Genomic DNA, 20,490 nt, shown 5'->3' on the forward strand with positions numbered 1-20,490 from the left:
AAGGAAATGCAGTGCAAATGGGGGGGGGGACATGATCAGTTATGTATCATTTGCAAACTGAAAGCAAGAACAACAGTGAATGTTGATTGTATTTGCTAGATTGATCTCCATTCTGGACATGGGACGAAGACATGAACATTGCAAATTTCTGCCCTGATTCTATTTTCATTGGAATTCTCCATCTCTACTCAGAACCAATAAACACTTGTCTGTCTGTCTGTCTGTCTGTCTGTCTGTCTGTCTGTCTGTAGTACTTCTGCCCCAAGTTTCCTTGTTCAGCTGAAGGCAGCGAATACCAGACATTGTAAAAGGCATTAAAAATTAACTAAAACACAAGAGGAGAGAACCAAAAGACTAGCAAACCAGCAAGTAAAATGTGTTGTTGTTCTTAAGGAGGGACAATAAAATGAAATATAAAGTCAAAAGGATTATGTACCAGTTATGTCAATGCCAAGGGTCTGGTACAGCCACTAAAAGACCAAAAACTTCGTAAACAGGAAGGTTTAAACAATGTGGTGGAGGGCTAAAGGGCACAAAATGGACTTTCCTGGGTGCTGAAAGATGTCTCACGCGTTCCAATCAAGGATGGCTTTGGAACTGACTAGAACGCCCCATTTAGCTTCGCTTACGTCAGTTTTATGCCAACGTAACTGCCATTGTTCTGCGCCAACAAATCCTGGAAATAAAGGTCATTGAGAAAATCCCATGGGCCTGTTACAGATTCCTAGCTTCCTTCAAAGTACTACAGCTCCCTCCGGAGGAAGATAATGACTGTTAGGCCAGTTTAAGTTTGTAGCTTTGGCATTCCCGTGAGAGGATGTGTTCTTCCGATTATGCTTCCCCCACATCGTTCTTTCAACTGGCTGTTTTAATCAATCTCCTGTCCTGGTTGTGATGAGACACAAGGAACACATTGCACCATGTCCCAGGATTTGTACCGATGCTCTGTTGCCTTGTGGGTACAAGTAATGATGCAGGCACTGACCTATAATTCCTTTAGTAGCTCAGACTCGGCCATCTCCCTCCCTCCCCACCTCATCATGACTTCTAAGGATGGATTGTCAAGTCACCATCGTTGTTGTTTTTTGGGGGGAACAAAGTGACAACTGTTACTCTTAGTGCTGAGATGAAGCGATTGATTCCATTTTAGTTCCTACTTTGCCATCGTTAAAAGACACTCTGTTTTTCAAAGTGCTTTTGCGTGCCTCCTTTGATTTTCATCTGCTTTTCAGTCAGCAGACCTGAACACTAGTAGTAGGTGTGAAAAAGTTTCCAAAGGCTGATTTTAAAAAAAGGAAAAACTTCTAAAGGGATGCTGAAAAGCAGTTCAGGTGCTGAGAGGGAAGAAGGTCAATGTTACAGCAGATCAGCTGCAAAATACAGGTTCTGTAGAGTATTTGTTTCCTTGAACATATAAACATAGGATACTGCCTATTAAGTTAGGTAAAAGATAAAGGTAAAGGACCCCTGGATGGTTAAGTTCAGTCAAAGGCGACTATGGGTTGCAACACTCATCTCACTTTCAGGCTGAGGGAGCCGGCATTTGTCCACAGACAGCTTTCTGGGTCATGTGGCTAGCAGGACTAAACCGCTTCTGGAGCAAAAGAACATTGTGATGGAAACTAGAGAGCATGGAAACACCGTTTACCTTCCCACCACAGCGGTACCTATTTATCTACTTGCACTGGTGTGCTTTCGAACTGCTAGGTTGGAAGGAGCTGGGACAGAGCAACAGGAGCTCACTCCGTCGTGGGGATTCGAACCACCAACCTTTTGATCGGCAAGCCCAAGAGGCTCTGTGGTTTAGACCACAGCACCACCCGCATCCCATACCATTGATCTACCTAGCTCAGTTTTGTCTATGATGACTTGCAGCAGCTCACCATGATTTCAGACAGGAGTTTCTCCCAGCTGTACCTGGGGATGCCAGGGACTGAACCTGGGACCGTCTGCTTGCAAGTCAGATACTCTACCACTGAGCTTTGGCCCTTCTGAAATTGGGGTGCTTGAGGCTTTGTTAAATCGAAGCAATTAGTGGGTTGTTTTATCCATGAAAATATGTTTAGAGTGATTATTACAGTGCTATTGTAACCATGTCTACTCAGACTTAAGTCCTGTTGTATTCAATGGATTTTGCTCTGAGATAAGGCGGCACTGTGGTCTAAACCACTGAACCTAAGGCTTGCCGATCAGAAGGTCAGCAGCTCGAATCCCTGTGGCGGGGTGAGATCCTGCTGCTCGGTCCCAGCTCCTGCCAACCTAGCAGTTCGAAATCACATCAAAGTGCAAGTAGATAAATAGGTACCGCTCTGGTAGGAAGGTAAATGGCGTTTCCGTGCACTGCTCTGGTTTCACCAGAAATGGCTTAGTCATGCGGGCCACATGACCCAGAAAAACTGTCTGCGGACAAACGCCGTCTCCCTTGGCCAGTAAAGCGAGATAAGTGCCGCAACCCCAGAGTTGTTCACAACTGGACTTAACTGTCAGGGGTCCTTTACCTTTTGGTTGGTTTAAGAGTGCAACTTTAGTTTATGAACCTATTTGGATTGAACACCTAATCATGATTTGTGGATTGGCTTGCAGTGGTCTATTGCTGCTCCACCTGGAGGAGTCGGGGGTTGAGTTTGGGATCTTTAGCGTACAAAGCAGATGCTCGTCTTCTCCTGCAGGTTGTTGTTGATATTAATTTATATCCCAGATTATATGCCAACGTGGCTTCTAACAGATTTAGAACTATAAAATCCATGTGTGATTAAAATTCACAAGGGCAATTCCTTCTGAGCATCAAAAGACCCTTAACTTAAAGCAAGTCTGTTAAAAAGCATGGCAGTTAATAAAGCAAGTCAGTTAAAAAGCATGGCAGTTAAAACAGTTTAAAAAAATAAAATAAAATAACAGATCAAAAATTCAAGTTCAGAGGACTGGTTGCCTAAACAGGTCTCTGGGAGACAGTGAATGGAGATGCTCATATCTCACCAGGGAGGACATTCCACAACCCTGGTGGTGTCTTCAGTGGAAAAGCCTGCCACTGTGCCACCACAAGCTGATAATCATCAAGCCGCAGCCAAACTCACTGGGTTCCATTTGCAGTCATGTTTTCCTTGATCCCCATCACATGATGACTGAATGCACGGCACAAAACTAAACACAAGCAGAACTATTTCGGGGTGGTTGGGAGAAAGCTAAGCATCCCTTTTCCTTCTTCCTGCTATCACCAATTCCAGGTCTTTTAATAAGGCATTCTTAATTTAGCTACCGCTGAACTGCATGACTGTAGCATGCCTCATTTCAAAAGTAAATCGTTTGGCTTATGATTGAATGCAGCAATCCATAGTTTGTTTAAACAGCTGTTCAGTACTTTCTGCTAAGCAGATGTTCAGCCTTCTTTCATATCAGTGGGGCTTCTGAGGGGAGGGAAAACACACACACTACCTGGTAGACTGCCTCCTAAAATCAATTAACATTAGCTGACATCACATACTAGATAGGGATATAGACAATGCAAAGGATATTATATAAGCATCTTAAAAAGCAGAGAAATCACCTTGCCAACAAAAGTCTGTATAGTTAAATGCTATGGTTTTCCCAGTAGTGGTGTATGGAAGTGAGAGCTGGACCATAAAGAAGGCTGATCGCTGAAGAATTGATGCTTTTGAATTCTGGTGCTGGAGGAGACTCTTGAGAATCCCATGGACTGCAAGAAGATCAAACCTATCCATTCTGAAGGAAATCAGCCCTGAGTGCTCACTGGAAGGGCAGATCCTGAAGCTGAGGCTCCAATACTTTGGCCACCTCATGAGAAGAGAAGACTCCCTGGAAAAGACCCTGATGTTGGGAAAGATGGAGGGCACAAGGAGACGGGGACAACAGAGGACAAGATGGTTGGACAGTGCTCTCGAAGCTACCAACATGAGTTTGACCAAACTGCGGGAGGCAGTGGAAGTCAGGAGTGCCTGGTGTGTTCTGGTCCATGGGGTCACGAAGAGTCGGACACGTCTAAACAACAACAGCCACCATAGTTTGTTTAGGTTGCTTGCAAAAGAAGATAGTCTTCTGCTGCTGCCAGAAAAGTTACCAGCCTCAGTGCCCAGTATGTTTCCGAGCACAATTCAAAGTGTTGGTGCTGACCTTTAAAGCCCTAAACGGCCTCCGCACAGTATACCTGAAGGAGCATCTCCATTCCCGCCATCCAGCTTGGATCTTCTGGTGGTTCCCTCATTGTGAGAAGTGAAGCTACAGGGATCCAGGCAGAGGGCCTTCTCAGTAGTGGTGCCCACCCTGTGGAACACCCTCCCATCAGATGTTAAGGAAATAAACAACTATCTGACTTTTGGAAGATATCTGAAAGCAGCCCTGTTTAGGGCAGTTTTTAATGTTTGATCTTTTATTCTGTTGGGAGCCTCCCAGAGTGGCTGGGGAAACCCAGCCAGATGGGTGGGGTATAAATAAATTATTATTATTATTATTATTATTATTATTATTATTATTATTATTACCACCTCCCTGAAGGGGAGAGCTTTCCATTGTCAGGACACCACTACCAATAAGGCCCTGTCTCAAACTTTCCAAGTATCCCTATTTTCCAGGGACAGTCCTGGATTTACAGAAGGCATCCCAGTTTCTGATTTGATCCCAGAATGTCCCGCTTTTCTTTAGGACATCCCTATTTTCATCAGAGAAATGTTGGAGGGGGAGGAGTTATGCGACCCCTGAGCCAAGGAGATAAGTAACTCTACAACCTTTAGAAGACACCTGAAGGCAGCCCTGTATAAGGAAGGTGTTTGTTTTTTTAATGTTGGAATCCACCTAGAGTAGCTGGGGCAATCTAGTCAGATGGGCAGGGTATAAATAAAATTATAATATAAATAATATATAATATTTAGTAATAATAATAATAATATAGTATAAATAAAATTATTATTATTATTATTATTATTATTATTATTATTATTATTATTATTATTATTTTATATAGGACATCCCCATTTTCAGTGGAGAAATGTTGGAGGGTATGCTACCTGTTACCACCAACACCACTACTACTACTTCTACTCCTACTGCTGCCAACAACGACAACAATTCTTATTCAAAACATGTAACAAGTGTTGGAAATGTAAAGAAAAAGAAGGATCATTTTTTCATATGTGGTGGGAATGTAAGAGGGTAAAGGGTTTCTGGGAAATGATATATAATGAGTTGAAAAAGATGTTTAAATACACGTTTGTAAAAAAAAAAACAGAAGCCTTTTTGTTAGGAATAACAGGAAGAGAGATAAATAGAAGTGATCACAAACTTTTTCAGTATGCAGTAACAGTGGCAAGAATATTAATGGCCCAAAAATGGAAACAAGAGGAACTACCGACCTTGAATGAGTGGAGAATGAAACTTATGGACTATGCAGAATTGGATAAAATGACTGGAAAAATCAGATATCAGAAAGATCACAAATTCATCGAGGACTGGGGAAAGTTCACGGATTATCTGAAAACTACCTGTGATGAACAGACAACGCTAGTGAGTGTTAAGGAGGCTTTGTGATAGTATAAGGTATATTGTAAAAAAGAAATAGAGATGGAAAGATAATATTAAATTGGCAATATCATATAGAAAATGCGTGAAGATAAGAAAAATGGATGATTGAGGGATGTGCTGGTGGAAGTTCAAAAACAGGAAATTTGTAAACATGGTTGTACGGATTTATTTGTAAAGGAAAAGCTTAATAAAAATTTATAAAACATCGGGGGGAAAAAACAATTCTTATTCAACAACAATCAGAACAACCACAAAAAGCACCCACACACCATTGAGTAACACATGAAGGTAGCTTTTGCAAAAAGCTTGGGGGAGATGAGATTTCTCTGTGCGGTATCCATATATGTCCTCAAAGCACTTCAACTTGAGGGCAGTTCTGTTGACATCCAAAGCAGATTGTGGTCTTCCTCTTGACAGATGTGCTGATAATTAGTTTAAATTGTGCAGAAGCTTTTTTGATGAACTGTCAAGATTCCCCAGTTAGGAGCATCACTCTTGCTGGAATTCAATTCAATTGTGCTCTCTTTTGGACTTCACCTTCCTGTTTAGTGTGTCATTCAATAACAACAACAACAACAACAACAACAACAACAACAACAACAACAACAACAACAAAACAACAACAACAACAACAACAACAACAATAATAATAATAATAATAATAATAATAATAATAATTTATTTATATCCCGCTCATCTGGCTGGGTTTCCCCAGCCACTCTGGGCAGCTCACAGCATATATCAAAACATACTAAGACATCAAACATTAAAAACTTCCCACTGTAGGGCTGCCTTCAGATGTCTTCTAAAACTCAGACAGTTCTTTATTTCCGTGAAATCTGAAGGGAGGGCAAGCCACAGGGTGGGTGCCACTACCGAGAAGGCCCTCTGCTTGGTTCCCTGTAACTTTGCTTCTTGCAGTAAGGGAACCACCAGAAGGCCCTCAGAAAAGGACCTCAGTGTTTGGCCTAAACAATGGGGGTGGAGATGCTCTTTCAGGTATACTGGACCGAGGTCAGCACCAACACTTTGAATTGTGCTCAGAAACACACTGGAGCAATTGAAGTCCCCGTTCTCCCCCTCCTCTTCCCCACTTTTGGTATAGAAATCCCTGGGCTGACAGATAGCTATATAAACCAAAGGGATTTTGATCTGTGGAGAGCCTAAGCTTCACGATTTCATGACAAAGTCCCTGTCTTGCTTCCCGGCAGGAAGACAAATAGAATTTGATCCTCACAGTCCTAAATTCATCAGAAGTCTGTGATACCCAGAGAGGGAGACCGATACACTTGAAAAAAAGGCAGAGAGAACCCCCATTGAATACAACAAAAGGCAGATAAGGAGCGATACTGATAAAACAGCCTGAGAACAGATCCGTTTCAATTGAGCACGCCAAAATGAATATCAAAGGCTCAGCGAATATACCTTTCTTTTAACTTTAGATTTATTTGACCTGCGAGGGTCAAGTGCACTTTCAGCACGTCAATTTTATTTTACATTTCCCCCCCTTGATGTAAAGAGCTATAACAAAAAGATGAAAGGATTTTTTTTGTAAAAAGCACTTTGACACCCAATCAAAAACAGAGTAGGTTTCTCATTCACATCCCTAAAATGGCAGAAGCCGCCTCTGCAGTAACTCAGGTCCTACTTGAAACTGGCATGGCTTTCCTCACAGAATCCTGCAAAGTGTCCTTTGTTAAGGCTGCTGAGAGTTGTTAGGAAACCCTAACAACAATTTCAGCATCACAGTTTCATGTTCTTTCCCCCTTTTTTTCCTTTCCCTTAATTTCCTCACTGAAAACTTTCAATATAAAATAAAATAAAATGAACCCTCACAGAGCTACAATTCTCGGAGCAGTTTAGCAATCAATCCCTCTTCCTTTGTAGCTCTGTGAGGTGGGTTGAGGCCTCCTTATCGCTCTCAGCACCCATAGCAAACTGCAGTTCCCATTGAGGAGATTTCACCCCTCCCATATCCAAGAATCTCCTGATGAGTCTGGTGATTTTCCAGAGAGGAGGGGGAGGTGTTCTGCTCTCTACTTAATCTGCTCCAGCACAACATCAAAGAGTCAGTCAGTGTGTCGGAGAGAGAGAGACTGAGTGTTAAAGAGAGATCGTGTGTTTAGATAAGGTTACTGCTAAGAGCAGCTGCAGACACTCAGTGCAGTTCAGCATTCATTTATGCTTAGACCTCATTTAGCTCTGTATATAGTTGTATTATAGTTGTAGATAGAATAAAGAAGATATTCTACAGAGCTGCTCTCCGAGTCGTTTATATGCTCTGCTAGACTCTGCTGTGTGACGACTGTCTTCTTGTGGGAGTGAATCTGGTGCTCACAACTCTAAGCTGTGAGTCCACAGCACTTTGACCTGTTCCTGTGCAGAAGGTGGTCTCTGGAAGTGCTACCCAGCTCGCCTAGCCCAGTCGGGGCTGAAGTGGATGAGTCCAGTTGGTGACACTGGCTCAAGGGCAATGCTGACACCCATAATGGTGGAAGTTGTGAATGTTTAAAGGGATATGATATTGCTTTCAATGTGTACTGCAGATAGGGCTCCAGAGCAGGGCTTTCAGTGTGGCTTCCCTTATCTTTGCTCCCCATGAAGAAGTGAGAGATTTTGTGGAGGGTCAGGATCTGACAAGCTCTTCCATCTGGATTTAAAAAATGTCCCTGTCTTAAGCAGTGCTTTCCTCCCCTAAAAACATATTTAGGGGTACTCTCATTTTGACTCAAGACAATTCCTCTTTTATAGTTCAAATGGGGAGAAATAAATACAGCAAATGGACAAAAGTACAAAGATTCACAAAATGTTTAGGGGTATGCGTACCCCTGTGTACCCCCAGAAAAAAGCACTGGTCTTAAGTATTTGTTTTGTATTGTTTTCACCCTATGTTTACTTGTTGTTTTTTCTCTACGGTTTTAAGAAGAACTGTATTCTGCTGTATGTTTGTAAACTGCCTTGGAGACGCATGTAAAAGGAGACCCACACTTTCATAAATAAATCAGTAAAATGAAGAATAACAGGCAAAAAGATTTAGAAAGCACAGAATGCTACCTTAAACTAGGTAAAGCTACTTGTCCATTTAACCTAGTAATGTATAATCTGACTGACAGCAGCTTCCAATGGTCTCTGTGATAGTTTTCCCCATCAACTGCTACCTGAGGCTAGGAAATCACACTGGGACTTCCTGTGTCCAAATAATTTGCTGTACACCTGCCCATATTGAAAAACTGATAGAAATGCATAACATCACCAGTTCAAATGTGGATCATATGTTTCACATTCAGATGCACGCTGTTGTATTGACCCAAATCTGCTTCCACATCTGGACATGAATTTAGGCTCTTATTCGCATGCACTTCCCCATCCAGCAGGAAAACTGTGTGCAGAAAATATTTTCTTGTTCTCCTTGCCTTCTTTCTTCCTATGCAAGAGAGCTTCTGTAATTGTCTAAGCTAGAAACAGCCATTTCAGCAGGCTGCCTCAGTGGGAGAGAGGGGAAGCAGGGCTCATTCTATCAACTCGGCCAAAAGACCAGTTCCATGAAGAGTTTGCCCCTGAACTGTTTCAATTGCTGTTTTAAATGCCTGAGTTTGCTCTTCCCTCTTCCCTCCACATCCCATTTTCTTTCTGTGTTGTGCTACCAACTAAGAGAGAGGGGCTGTCTTGTTTTAACCTGTTGTATGTAAGCCACTCTGGAAGGCTTTTTGGCTGAAGAGTTTTGTACCAATGCTCTAAACCAACACTGCAAAGGGCCATGGCACCCATATTGAAGACGTGCACACAAAAGAGCAGGAAACTGGCTTGGAATCTCTTCATATCTATGCCTACGTTTTGCTCATCTAGCATGTTTTGCTGTTCGTTTTTCATTTCTGGCAAAGCAACTGTGAAAACTCTGGCACAACTTGTGCATTAATGTTTGCACACAGGGCTACATGCTGAATGCACTTTATATCCCAAAGTCACAATGCCTCTCAGATCATGGTGGCTCATTTTTAATTAATTTCTCCATATGTTGTCTCCTTCTTCTTCTTCTTCTTCTTCTTCTTCTTCTTCTTCTTCTTCTTCTTCTTCGCTTCACTACTTGCCTTCCAACTTGGCCAGTTTAACATTCTGTTTGTTGCATCGATTCCAAACCTTATATGCCACATGCAGACTACTTATTTTCCCCAAGCTTGGTTAAGCTTTACGCTCTTCAACGGATGCACTAAAGTTGCAATGCACCGTGGGAGTTGTAAAGGTTCATGCCTCCACAGGGGGTTTGACTTCCTTTTAAGTGTGTTCAGGCTCCAGCCTGCCTTTAAAAGGCCTTGGCATTTGGCTACGAGGCATTCGGGATGTCTCTCGTGTGAGAAATTGGAGAGCAGGTGTGAGGTAGGATGGGCTGACATCTTAAAAGCTACCGTAAAGATGGGATTTACTGTTAATCTCTTGAACTGCATTAATATAATGTGCCTGATGGTTTAGCGAAGCAGAGAGAATTTATAACGAGAGCCCGGCTCCCTAATTTTAAGGTCTTCCATTGGAAGGCATCTGTGTCCATCAGCACACAAAAAGACCTCTGAAATCTATCATAGTATCAGAACGACACCTTCTTAATAGCATGTAGTTCAAGGAAGGGTTACCTCCCTCATGCCCTCGGCCTCACGAAATGTGTTTGCTGAAAAGCCATCAAGGCTTTTCGGGTGTCCAGGCATCTTGTTGATGTAATAACTCACCGGAGACTTGGCCTTTTGGAAAGTCTTTGAGCAGTGCAGTGCCGACATGAAGTGTTAATATCCACCTCACTGGAAAGCGACACCTGGGTCAACTTCCCTATTACACATCAGTCCAAGAGCAATTCCCTCGCACGAAGTATAAATCATGCTGGGATTAAGTTTGGGAAACTGTTGGAGGGGAATAAGAATAACAGGTTATGCCAGGGGGTCAGAGGCAAGTAGGACAAGGGTGGGGAGCTGGTTCCAGCTGGATGCAGGAGGTTGGGTACTTATCTCCCCCCCGCCCACACACAAGCACACCCATTGGCCAGGTTTGACAGGTGGGCAGGGTCACCACCTGTCATCACAACAGCGTCAGGTGACTCATTTTTGCCTGCACTTAAGATCTGTGGTCTAAACCACTGAGACTCTTGGGCATCCCAATTAGAAGGTTGGTGGTTCAAATCCCCGCGACGGGGTGAGCTCCCGTTGCTCGGTACCAGCTCCTGCCAACATAGCAGTTCGATGGCACACCCAAAAGTGCAAGTAGGTTAATAGATACCGCTCCGGCGGGAAGCTAAACAGCATTTCTGTGCGCTGCTCTGGTTCAGTAGAAGCGGCTTAGTCATGCTGGCCACCTGACCTGGAAAAACCGTCTGCGGACAAACGCCAGCTCCCTCGGCCTGTAAAGTGAGATGAGCGCTGCAACTCCAGAGTTGTACGTGACTGGACTTACCTGTCAGGGGTCCTTTAAAGGTAAAGGGACCCCTGACCATTAGGTCCAGTCGTGGCCGACTCTGGGGTTGCGGTGTTCATCTCGCTTTATTGGCCGAGGGAGCCGGCGTACAGCTTCCGGGTCATGTGGCCAGCATGACTAAGCCACTTCTGGCAAACCAGAGCAGCGCACGGAAATGCCGTTTACCTTCCCGCCGGAGCGGTACCTATTTATCTACTTGCACTTTGTTGTGCTTATGAACTGCTAGGTTGGCAGGAGCAGGGACCGAGCAATGGGAGCTCACCCCGTCGTGGAGATTCAAACCGCCAACCTTCTGATCAACAAGTCCTAGACTCCGTGGTTTAACCCACAGTACCACCCGCCTTTTTTTAAAGATCATCTGAGTGCCACATCTCTCTGTGGTGCAGCTCCATCTTTATCTGCCCCCCACCTGACCACAGGACATCTGTTTTGGTGCAGGTGGCTTGGCTAAAAGGGCCTTTCAGATCACTTGGGTACTGAAGTGGGTATAGCCCAGACAGGGATTGGACCTGTCTATAAGAATTAGACTTTAATTTTCCATACTTTCTAAATTTGCCACAATTCTTAAAGGAGAACCATTTCAGTTAAAGAATACCATAGAATCTGTGCAATATGTCGACCAGCTGTACTTGGAAGCCTGCCCAGGTTTCACACACACATACAAAATGCTATGCAAGTTGTTGGTTACAGTGAGTGTATACAAACAGAATGGCATCCATCTGGCTTTTGCAGAGGCCCTCAATGCAGAATGAGTGATGTGTCCATGTGCATTTCTAATGCCATAAGGAAATAACTCCAACAACTCGGTTCCAAACTGGATTCAGTAAACTGGGCCATTATCTTTAAAAATGAGGAAAGATCTTGTCCCCTCCTCCAATTCAGTTCTGTCTTTGGATCCTGTCACAGCCTCAGTAGCGTCATCTGCAGCACAATGGAGTCTGAGTGCCTCAGCCCATCTCCCACAAATGCTTTCAGTGCTGCCAAGCCACACCGCGCCTCCTCTTTCATTTCCCTCCCTCTGTCCTAGAAATGTAGGGACTCCATGAAATATAGGGATCCTGGGAAGTGTATTTTTTCCCAAGGCCATCCAAATAACCACTCTTCCTCTGGAAGATAAGCTACTGTTGCTAAACATTAGGACAGGTGTGCACCCTTCAGGAATTTGGATAGTGTGTTAAATATGTGAAGGGACGAACATGCTAGATGTTCCCTGGTGGGCTTTGTTGACACCAACCACAAATTTCAGGGTGACTGCCTGAAGCAGGGAGCTTCCCCACACATTGTAGGACCCTGCAATCTGGTGTAGATCCCTGCATATTTAACACTCAATTTGCGTGTCGGAGGACAGCTCCAGTTTCCATGGCTTTGTTGCTAAGGAGTTGGGTTTCCTGTGAAATCTATATTTTCTGGGATACTCCATTTATTGGCAGCATTTAAATTTGGCAGGCAGATAACAGTTTTGGTGCTCTTCTGGACAGAATCATAATGTGAATTGGGTAAGTGCATATTTTGGCAAGGGCCCTAAAGAGAAGTTGATTCGGTTTGGGGTGCTGCAAGCCATCGACAGCAGAAGAGAAAGGTGTAGGGCAGGGGCAATCATGGAAGATGGAGGGAGAGATGTGTGGGCTTGAACCTGTAGCAGGTCTTGAACTGCTAACCTGAGGGGTGTCAGGTGGAGATTTGGCTGGTTCTCCCCTGCCTAGTTCTTGCTAAATAAGGGAAGCGCAGGGAATCCAGCCAGCAGCATGCCAGAGCAGGTTTGTGGGCACTCCCCAGACCTTAAAGGCTTCTGTGGACTAGCTCTCCCACACTCTACTCTCAATTTTGCAAGCCAGAGGTATTAAAATGTGTGCAAGTCAAAGATGCATGCGAGGCGCAGGTACCTATTACTCAACAGGATCCTAAGTAAGACATGCAGGTTCCTGGGGGACATTAGGTGTGCCTAGGCATGCTTAAGGAATTTGATCTTTGTGAATTCCGATGCAAACGGACCTGAGCCTTGCCTGAGCCCAGCCTAGGCTTGGGCTAATGAACAGATGGGGACATAATTGTCCTTTGAATATTGCACCCTTCTGAATTTTGCAATGCAATTCTCAGCTTTAGAAATGTACCAACATGTGAATGGGTGATTAAGGGAAAAGTACATTTTAAAATGCAAACATTAAGATAAAATGCATATCTTTTTTATAAACAGATGGTATTATTATTATTATTATTATTATTATTATTATTATTATTATTAAGCATCCCTTTACCTTAAGGTCCCAGGGTGAGCCACGACAACCCAAAATACAGCATTGAGAACAGTTTTTAAAACTTACAATTAGAAGGGGAAAAAACTCACCAAAAATGGGATGAGTCTGGAAAGGTGTTGTTTTTTTAAAACCTACTTAGAGGTTTTATTACAATCCAGTAGTACATACATTTTGTTAAATAAAAACAAAAACGTGCATTTTGTAAGAAAACCATTTTTTTAAAAAAAAATCAAAAATATATAAAGTGTCCTGTGGTTTGTTTGTTTGTTTGAATTTCACATAAAAACCATGGTAGTGCAGATACAAGATGGGATGGATTTATGAACGAACATGTGCATTATTCCCATGGCCCTAAAATAGACACATCCATCCATCCCTGGGTGCAACTAGGCCCATGAAAATGAAGGGGCTTCTGCTGACTGTACTTAACTCTGCATCAGTCCTGGGTTTATCTATTGTCTGTTTCTCCAGGCCTTGTAGGAAAGGTATTTGCCTCTGTGTTGGCTTTGCATTAATCCCAAACTATAATAGAACAAAAAAAGTTGAGGTCAGATTTTAAAGAGGGGTTTAATTAACAGAGATTATGCCTTCCTGAGAGGCAGGATTATTTCAGAACTCTGTTCAGGCGGGGCGCCGTGCAAGATGGAAGAAGGAGGCATCGCAGAAGCGGAGTCTTGCTGTGGTTCAAGGCAGCAGGGGAAATTAACTGCTTTGGCGAACATGACCATGATAGGAGGTTAATGCTATGTTAATACTGCATTTAAAAGAAAAAAAAATAATGAGAACTGCTAATGTGATTAAAGGCAGCTAATAGGATTAAAAGGGTTCTTTAAAGGGGGATATGTTCTTAAGGTGGGCTCTGTGTCATTCTTGACTTATTGTGCACCTGCTCCAGGTGGCCGGTGGGGGTGGGGGGCAGGACACTGCCCCCCCAAAAAAACCACTCCTCAGTGCCAAACTTCCTAAACCCTGTTTGCAGAAGAGTTGGTATGATGAAATGGACCATTGTCAGCCTTGGATTCTGGATACCAGCTTATGAACCACATGAGAGATCTTTTGTAGTCAAGAGAGGGTTTGACTACAAAACATGTCCTTTGGCTAGAAAAGATGCTTGAGTCCCTGCAGTAACCCGAAGTGAGTTCTGATACATGCAGGCAAATGTGTTTAGGGAAGATGGATTGGGGTTGAAGGATGAGCTCTTAGGTGGAAGGGAGATGATGGTGATAGAGACTAGTACTTAGGGGTCAGCAACTTTTTCAGCAGGGAGCTGGTCCACTGTCCCTCAGACCTTGTGGGGGGGCTGGACTATTTTGAAAAATAAATAAAAATGAACTAATTTCTATGCCCCACAAATAATCCAGAGATGTATTTTAAATAAAAACACACATTCTACTCATGTAGAAGAAGAAGAAGAAGAGTTTGGATTTGATATCCCGCCTTTCACTCTCTTTAAGGAGTCTCAAAGCTGCTAACATTCTCCTTTCCCTTCCTCCCCCACAACAAACACTCTGTGGGGTGAGTGGGGCTGAGAGACTTCAAAGAAGTGTGACTAGCCCAAGGTCACCCAGCAGCTGCATGTGGAGGAGCGGGGAAGCGAACCCGGTTCACCAGATTACGAGTCCACCCCTCTTAACCACTACACCACACTGGCTCTCATGTAAAAACACCAGGCAGGCCCCACAAATAACCCAGAGATGCATTTTAAATTAAAGGACACATTCTACTCATGGAAAAACATGCTGATTCCTGTGTCTGCGGGCCGGATTTAGAAGGCAATTGGGTCAGATTCCTCCCCCCCCGGCCTTAGTTTGCCTACCCATGGCTTAGAACTTGTCCTTGAGTTTGCTTTTCCCTCCTCCCTCCTACTCTCCTTTCCTTTCATACCATGTGCTTCAGAGTATAAATTTGCATCTGTGAAATTTGTAAGCCACTCTGGGAGCCTTCCTGTTGAATTTTGTTTTGGCTTGAAGAGTGGGACAAGAGTGCTTTAAATAAATTAATAAATAAACAACTTGATGGAGTACACTGGCGGCGAACCCCTCTCCCTAATGACCTCCTAGCCATTAAAGGTGTTTGTTGAAATTCCTCTTACAGAGGGACGGGAAGAGTTTTTGAGCGCAGCCATGTTGCTATAGAGACAGCAGGTCTGTGTTTGTGGCTGTTGAGGATTCAAAACTGCTAACCTCACCCACCCAGCTCTCCACATGTTCATTTGTGGGAGGCAACCCTGTGCAAATTCATTCTGTGCAAATCACATCCTTAGTCGGAAAGTTAATAGTGGAAATTCTATGAATATATCTCTGCATCCATCTCCATGAATACCAAATCATTTCTGCTTGGCCAATAAGGCTGCAGTGAATGCCAATGGAATGAATAATGCTGCGAAAATGATCCGTTCGCCCTCGAGTGTTGTGAATGGATAACTGCTCTGGTAATTCATGAAGCCTTTAAAAAAAAAAGTTTCACTTCTCTCCCCCCCACACTTTTTTTTTTGGCAAGGAGCACGCCATCCATCTCATTAGTAACATTAACCAAATGTATCCGTGTAGAACATAAAAGTAATTACAAAATATGGGGGCAGGGAATCATTAAGCAGTATTGTAAAATAAGTAATATTGATTCATTTGGCATTTGAATAATAGGATTAATCATCCTGAGCATGTCTGGGATTATAAATTGGAATGAAATATGGAATTCTGAATCAAGGGTGTCAGTCTCGCAAGCTCATGAGCTCTCCAGATCCAGTCTAGCTAAGTACTGCAGCAAATGCCTGACTCTAAGCATCATGGACTAGGCATGATGTCAAGCGTGTTGGATCCTTGATCCAGTGGTTGCCTGCCATCAGTGACTCCTTTATTGTACACTAGGGGAAAACTCATACGCTGCAAAGATGGATACACTGTGCCTTGAAAACCTAACCTTCCATTGCTGAGTACCCCCATCATTCTCTGCCCATCAGGTGGGGCAGGGGGAGGTCATATGTATCACTAATCCTGCAACTACCATGAATTATATCTTGGCAAAGGGAGGCAAGAAGGTAATGCTAGGTTTTCCCAGTGCGGTCATAGACACAGAACAGCCTGGCCTCAGGGTCTGAAGTACAGTTGAGGAACCTCTGATATTATTTATACCCCACCCATCTGGCTGGGTTTCCCCAGCCACTCTGAGCGGCTCCCAACAGAATATTAAAAATACAATAAAACATCAGTCATTAAAAACTTCCCTAAACAGGGCTGCCTTCAGATATCTTCTAAAAGCCAGATAGTTGTTTATTTCCTTGACATCTGATGGGAGGGCATTCCACAGGGCAGACACCACTACCAAGAAGGCCCTCTCCCTGTAACCTCACTTCTCGCAGTGAGGGAACTGCCAGAAGGCCCTCGGAGCTGGACCTCAGTGTCCAGGCTGCAAGAACTCCATGTGACATCAGCTATGGGGCAGATAAAGCCATGGCTGTATTGGAAAAACTGGGAGCCTTAGAGCATGCTCCCAATCTTCTTTTGCAACCTCAGTTTGCATTGGGTGCTTCTTAACTGTCGGTGCCAATTGTAAGCTGCCCTGATTTGCCCAGAGACTTGTTACCATGTTATGATGGCAGGTGATTGATAGGCAAAGAGCTCCACCCACTTCTCAAATGTGGCCAATGGAAGGTTGACATCAGTTGGATCTGGTCCACTGCCCAACAGTGATTCCCCACCTCTGTCATGAAGGTCCATGAGGCTGCCATGTTGCTGAAGCTAAGCTGGTCCGGGACATTGCCTTGCTGGGTGCCAGCCTGGGAGCTGGGCAGCTAGAGAGAGATTTGCTTGTATTTAAGTTAATTAAATAGTTTGCTTTGCCTCACAATACAGTATTAAGTAAGCTGAGGAGCCAGCTAGGTCAATGGGTATTACAGACATGTCCTACTCAAGAATTTAAGAAATTTAGATGTATCATAGTCATAGATGATCTCCAAATAACACCATATTAGAATTAATAGTTCTGAGAAGCACATTACCAGGAGCCAAGGGGAAGTAGCAAGAGAAGTTGTGAGGAAGGTGAACAATTTGAATTTATTTATTATCCCTGCTCCCTTACTGTTAGCTGCCTATCGCTAGCAGGCTTCCTCCTCTGTATGCTCATAAAAGCTGGATCAGGGCCAATGCTATCTGAGTAAAGGAATAAAGATGATTCATCTGCAAATATTTGGCAGCAATCCCTGGGTATTTTTGCTTTGTAGGGTTGCATGCATGATCTTCAGATATTTGTTGCTTCCCCGATGCCCCAGTATTTATATATACTTTCCCCTCCTGATCTGTGCTACAAGAATGAGTGGGTGAATGTTGCATAATTGACACCCACTATTTGCTTAAAATGGATATGTCTTGCTTTGTTTTGCTTGGTATTTTTTGTGAGTTTTTGGCCAGCAATACTATGGCATTATCCAAACCAAAATTAAGCAATTTGACTAGATATGTCCCCCGTTGTGAAGCTCCTTGCTTAACCTCCTCATTGAAATTATGGGATGTACAGCAAATCCAGTGAGCTGAATGGGATTCCCAGGTAAATGTGCACAGCATCACAGCCATAAAAAAATGTCTATCTTTTATCAGGATTGTGCCCAAGTTATTTGTATTAAAGATCTCCATCAATGTTATTAAACTTCTAAAGCCAAATACAAAAATAAATAACAACGGGGGGGGGGGGACCAACTTCCCTGTGAGTTAATTAAATAGGTATGCAGGCATCTGCTTCAGACTAAATCAAGCCATTGGTCCATCTTTTGCAGTACTGTTTATGCTAACTAGTCATAGCTCTCCAAGGTTTTAGGCAAGGAATACTCCCTGGCCTTCTTGGAGATGCCAGGATTGAACCCAGGCCCTTCTGCATACAAAACAGAGCTACAAACTTTCCCTGCAATTGAGCACCGCAAAATATTTTTTGCTGGATGTGGATAGTTCTCGTTTGATGATGATAGTGATTTTCATTAGTACAATACTTTGCAAATTATAATCATTTCTTCTGTCATGCTCCAGTGAAATATGCGGTGCCCGAGAGTTAAGTCAAGGGAATCCACATTATTTAGGCAGCTGAGCACTTGAGAAGATCTCAGTTTTAGTAAGAAGGAAAGTTTAAAAGTGAACATTACTGATATAGCTCCTCTCCTGAAGTAAGAATTAACGGGTCAAGAGACTTGATCACTCAGTAACCAGGCAGGTAGCAATTAACAATAATCTAAAAGTTATAATGCTCCAGTAACATAGCATGTCTGTGATGTGAATGGAAATAAAGAAGACTCTCTTGTGCTTGGTTTGTCAAGGTTGTGGCTACACTCATGTTAAAAGTAGCAACATGTGTAAGCCGAGCTCTTACTGTTGAGAATTCTGATGGCTTTCCCCAAGAGATAAGCAGCACCAATGCTGGAAGGAATAATCAAGTTCCTAGTCACTTCTCCCCTTCATTCCACTTTCCTTATTTCTTCTTTACTGGCATTTGGAAGAAAAGGAGCAAGGATGATCAGCTGTTAACAGAGATATAAGAATGTAAGGATAGATCACTGATGGGGAAAAGCAACCTTCTCTTTCCATCTCCAATGATGGCTTCAGAATTCTCAACTGGAAATTCCTAGCTCATGTCTGAGAAATTCTCTCATGGTGAGTGCAACATGTAGCCAGGTTCTAAACAAGCCCAGTCAGTTTATATTACACCAAGCTGAACACAGGGCACCATGTGTAGCAGCCTTCCAGGAGTTGCCACCAGACTTGAACTTCCTTTTCTCCCTTTCAGCCCTAGGACTAGGAGGGAAACTCCAGGATTGTTATGCAGCCACCAGGTCACATGACTAAAGGGCTGCATTTAATTTGTTTGGGTGCAAGCTGTGTTGTTGGCATCCATCTGTCTTGAGAGACAGTGGAGTGTGCCTCTGGGCGTGAAGTCAAACTGCTGTGTTAACAACACTGAAGTGACCTCCCTGGGGTGCAAGCCTGGGCAGTGTGTGTGGAAGTCCTGGGCTGCCCAGATAACAAGATCCCCCTCTCAACCTTGCCGATGTGGTCCAAAGGAAAGCAGAGTAATACATTTGGTGCCAGCTTGACTGCAGGAGTTGCTGGAAGGAGGCATATGAGGCAAAATCTAACCATTTTAGGGACTCTAGTTTGGATTTGTGTAGGCTTTACTCCTTAGCCTTTTCTTCTCCCGAAGATTTTGCACAAGGCAGTGGAGGTTTAGGATCAGAGTTGTCCTTCTCCTAGATGGACTCCCTTCCTAAGTTGATGAGCCCCATGTGCCTCTCACTTCCCTCTGTAGCACATGGAGAAACCATCTTCTTGACCGTTAGACCCACTCTTGGCCTTGTTTAGCAACTTGTACTTGTTTAGCAAGTACAAGGAATGTTTCTTACCACCCACTTTTTATTCAGTATTTACAGAGAGAGGCTTTGGGACACAGCCTCCTGGATAATGGTGTTGCCCCGAGTGAATCTCTACCCCACCCCGTCTCTTCCACTTCTTCATTCGTCATCCCTGTGGGTGCTGACAAGTGCCCTCTGCCTTTGAGCTCTTTGTTCTCCTACCTTCAAGGCGTGCCAGGTTCTAGGAGAGGGGGGGTCTGGAATGCTTTCCAAACACACTGTGTCCATCAGCTGTCTCTCCCCTGGTGCTTCCTCTTCCTCTTCCTCCTCCTCCTCTCCCATTATTTCCCAACTTTCCTCCTCATCTATCTCTGAGCTGTGATCCCCCTCAAACCTCTGTTGTAATTCTGAGCTGTCTTCCTCTTCTCTGGAAGGGTCAGGCTGGGGAGGCAGTCTCCACCATTCCTCTTCTGCCCAGTCCCTGATATGTAGTCAAAAACTATTATATCTTTAAAAAAAGATTTTTAGAGCACTTTGTATGTGCCTAATGCATGTTTGGGGACGCGGGTGGTGCTGTGAGTTAAACCACAGAGCCTAGGACTTGCCGATCGGAAGGTTGGCGGTTCGAATCCCCATGATGGGGTGAGCTCCCGTTGCTCAGTCCCTGCTCCTGCCAACCTAGCAGTTCAAAAGCACGTCAAAGTGCAAGTAGATAAATAGGTACCGCTCCGGCAGGAAGGTAAACGGCATTTCCGTGGGCTGCTCTGGTTCGCCAGAAGCGGCTTAGTCATGCTGGCCACATGACCCGGAAGCTGTATGCCGGCTCCCTCGGCCAATAAAACGAGATGAGCGCCGCAACCCCAGAGTCGGTCACGACTGGATCTAATGGTCAGGGGTCCCTTTACCTTTACCTTTAATGCA

At 43.8% G+C, this 20,490-nt stretch overlaps 1 protein-coding gene across 3 annotated transcripts in view; it reads left to right on the plus strand.

The window, feature by feature from the left end:
- The window catches only part of DCC (DCC netrin 1 receptor), a gene marked incomplete at its 5' end in the record, with an annotated part of 927,493 nt that overhangs the window by 798,222 nt on the left and 108,781 nt on the right, over nt 1-20,490 (plus strand). The gene's annotated exons all lie outside the window — the stretch shown is intronic.

Source organism: Podarcis filfolensis, assembly GCF_964270895.1.
Source record: "Podarcis filfolensis genome assembly, chromosome: 11".
In the NCBI taxonomy this organism is placed as follows: domain Eukaryota; kingdom Metazoa; phylum Chordata; class Lepidosauria; order Squamata; family Lacertidae; genus Podarcis; species Podarcis filfolensis.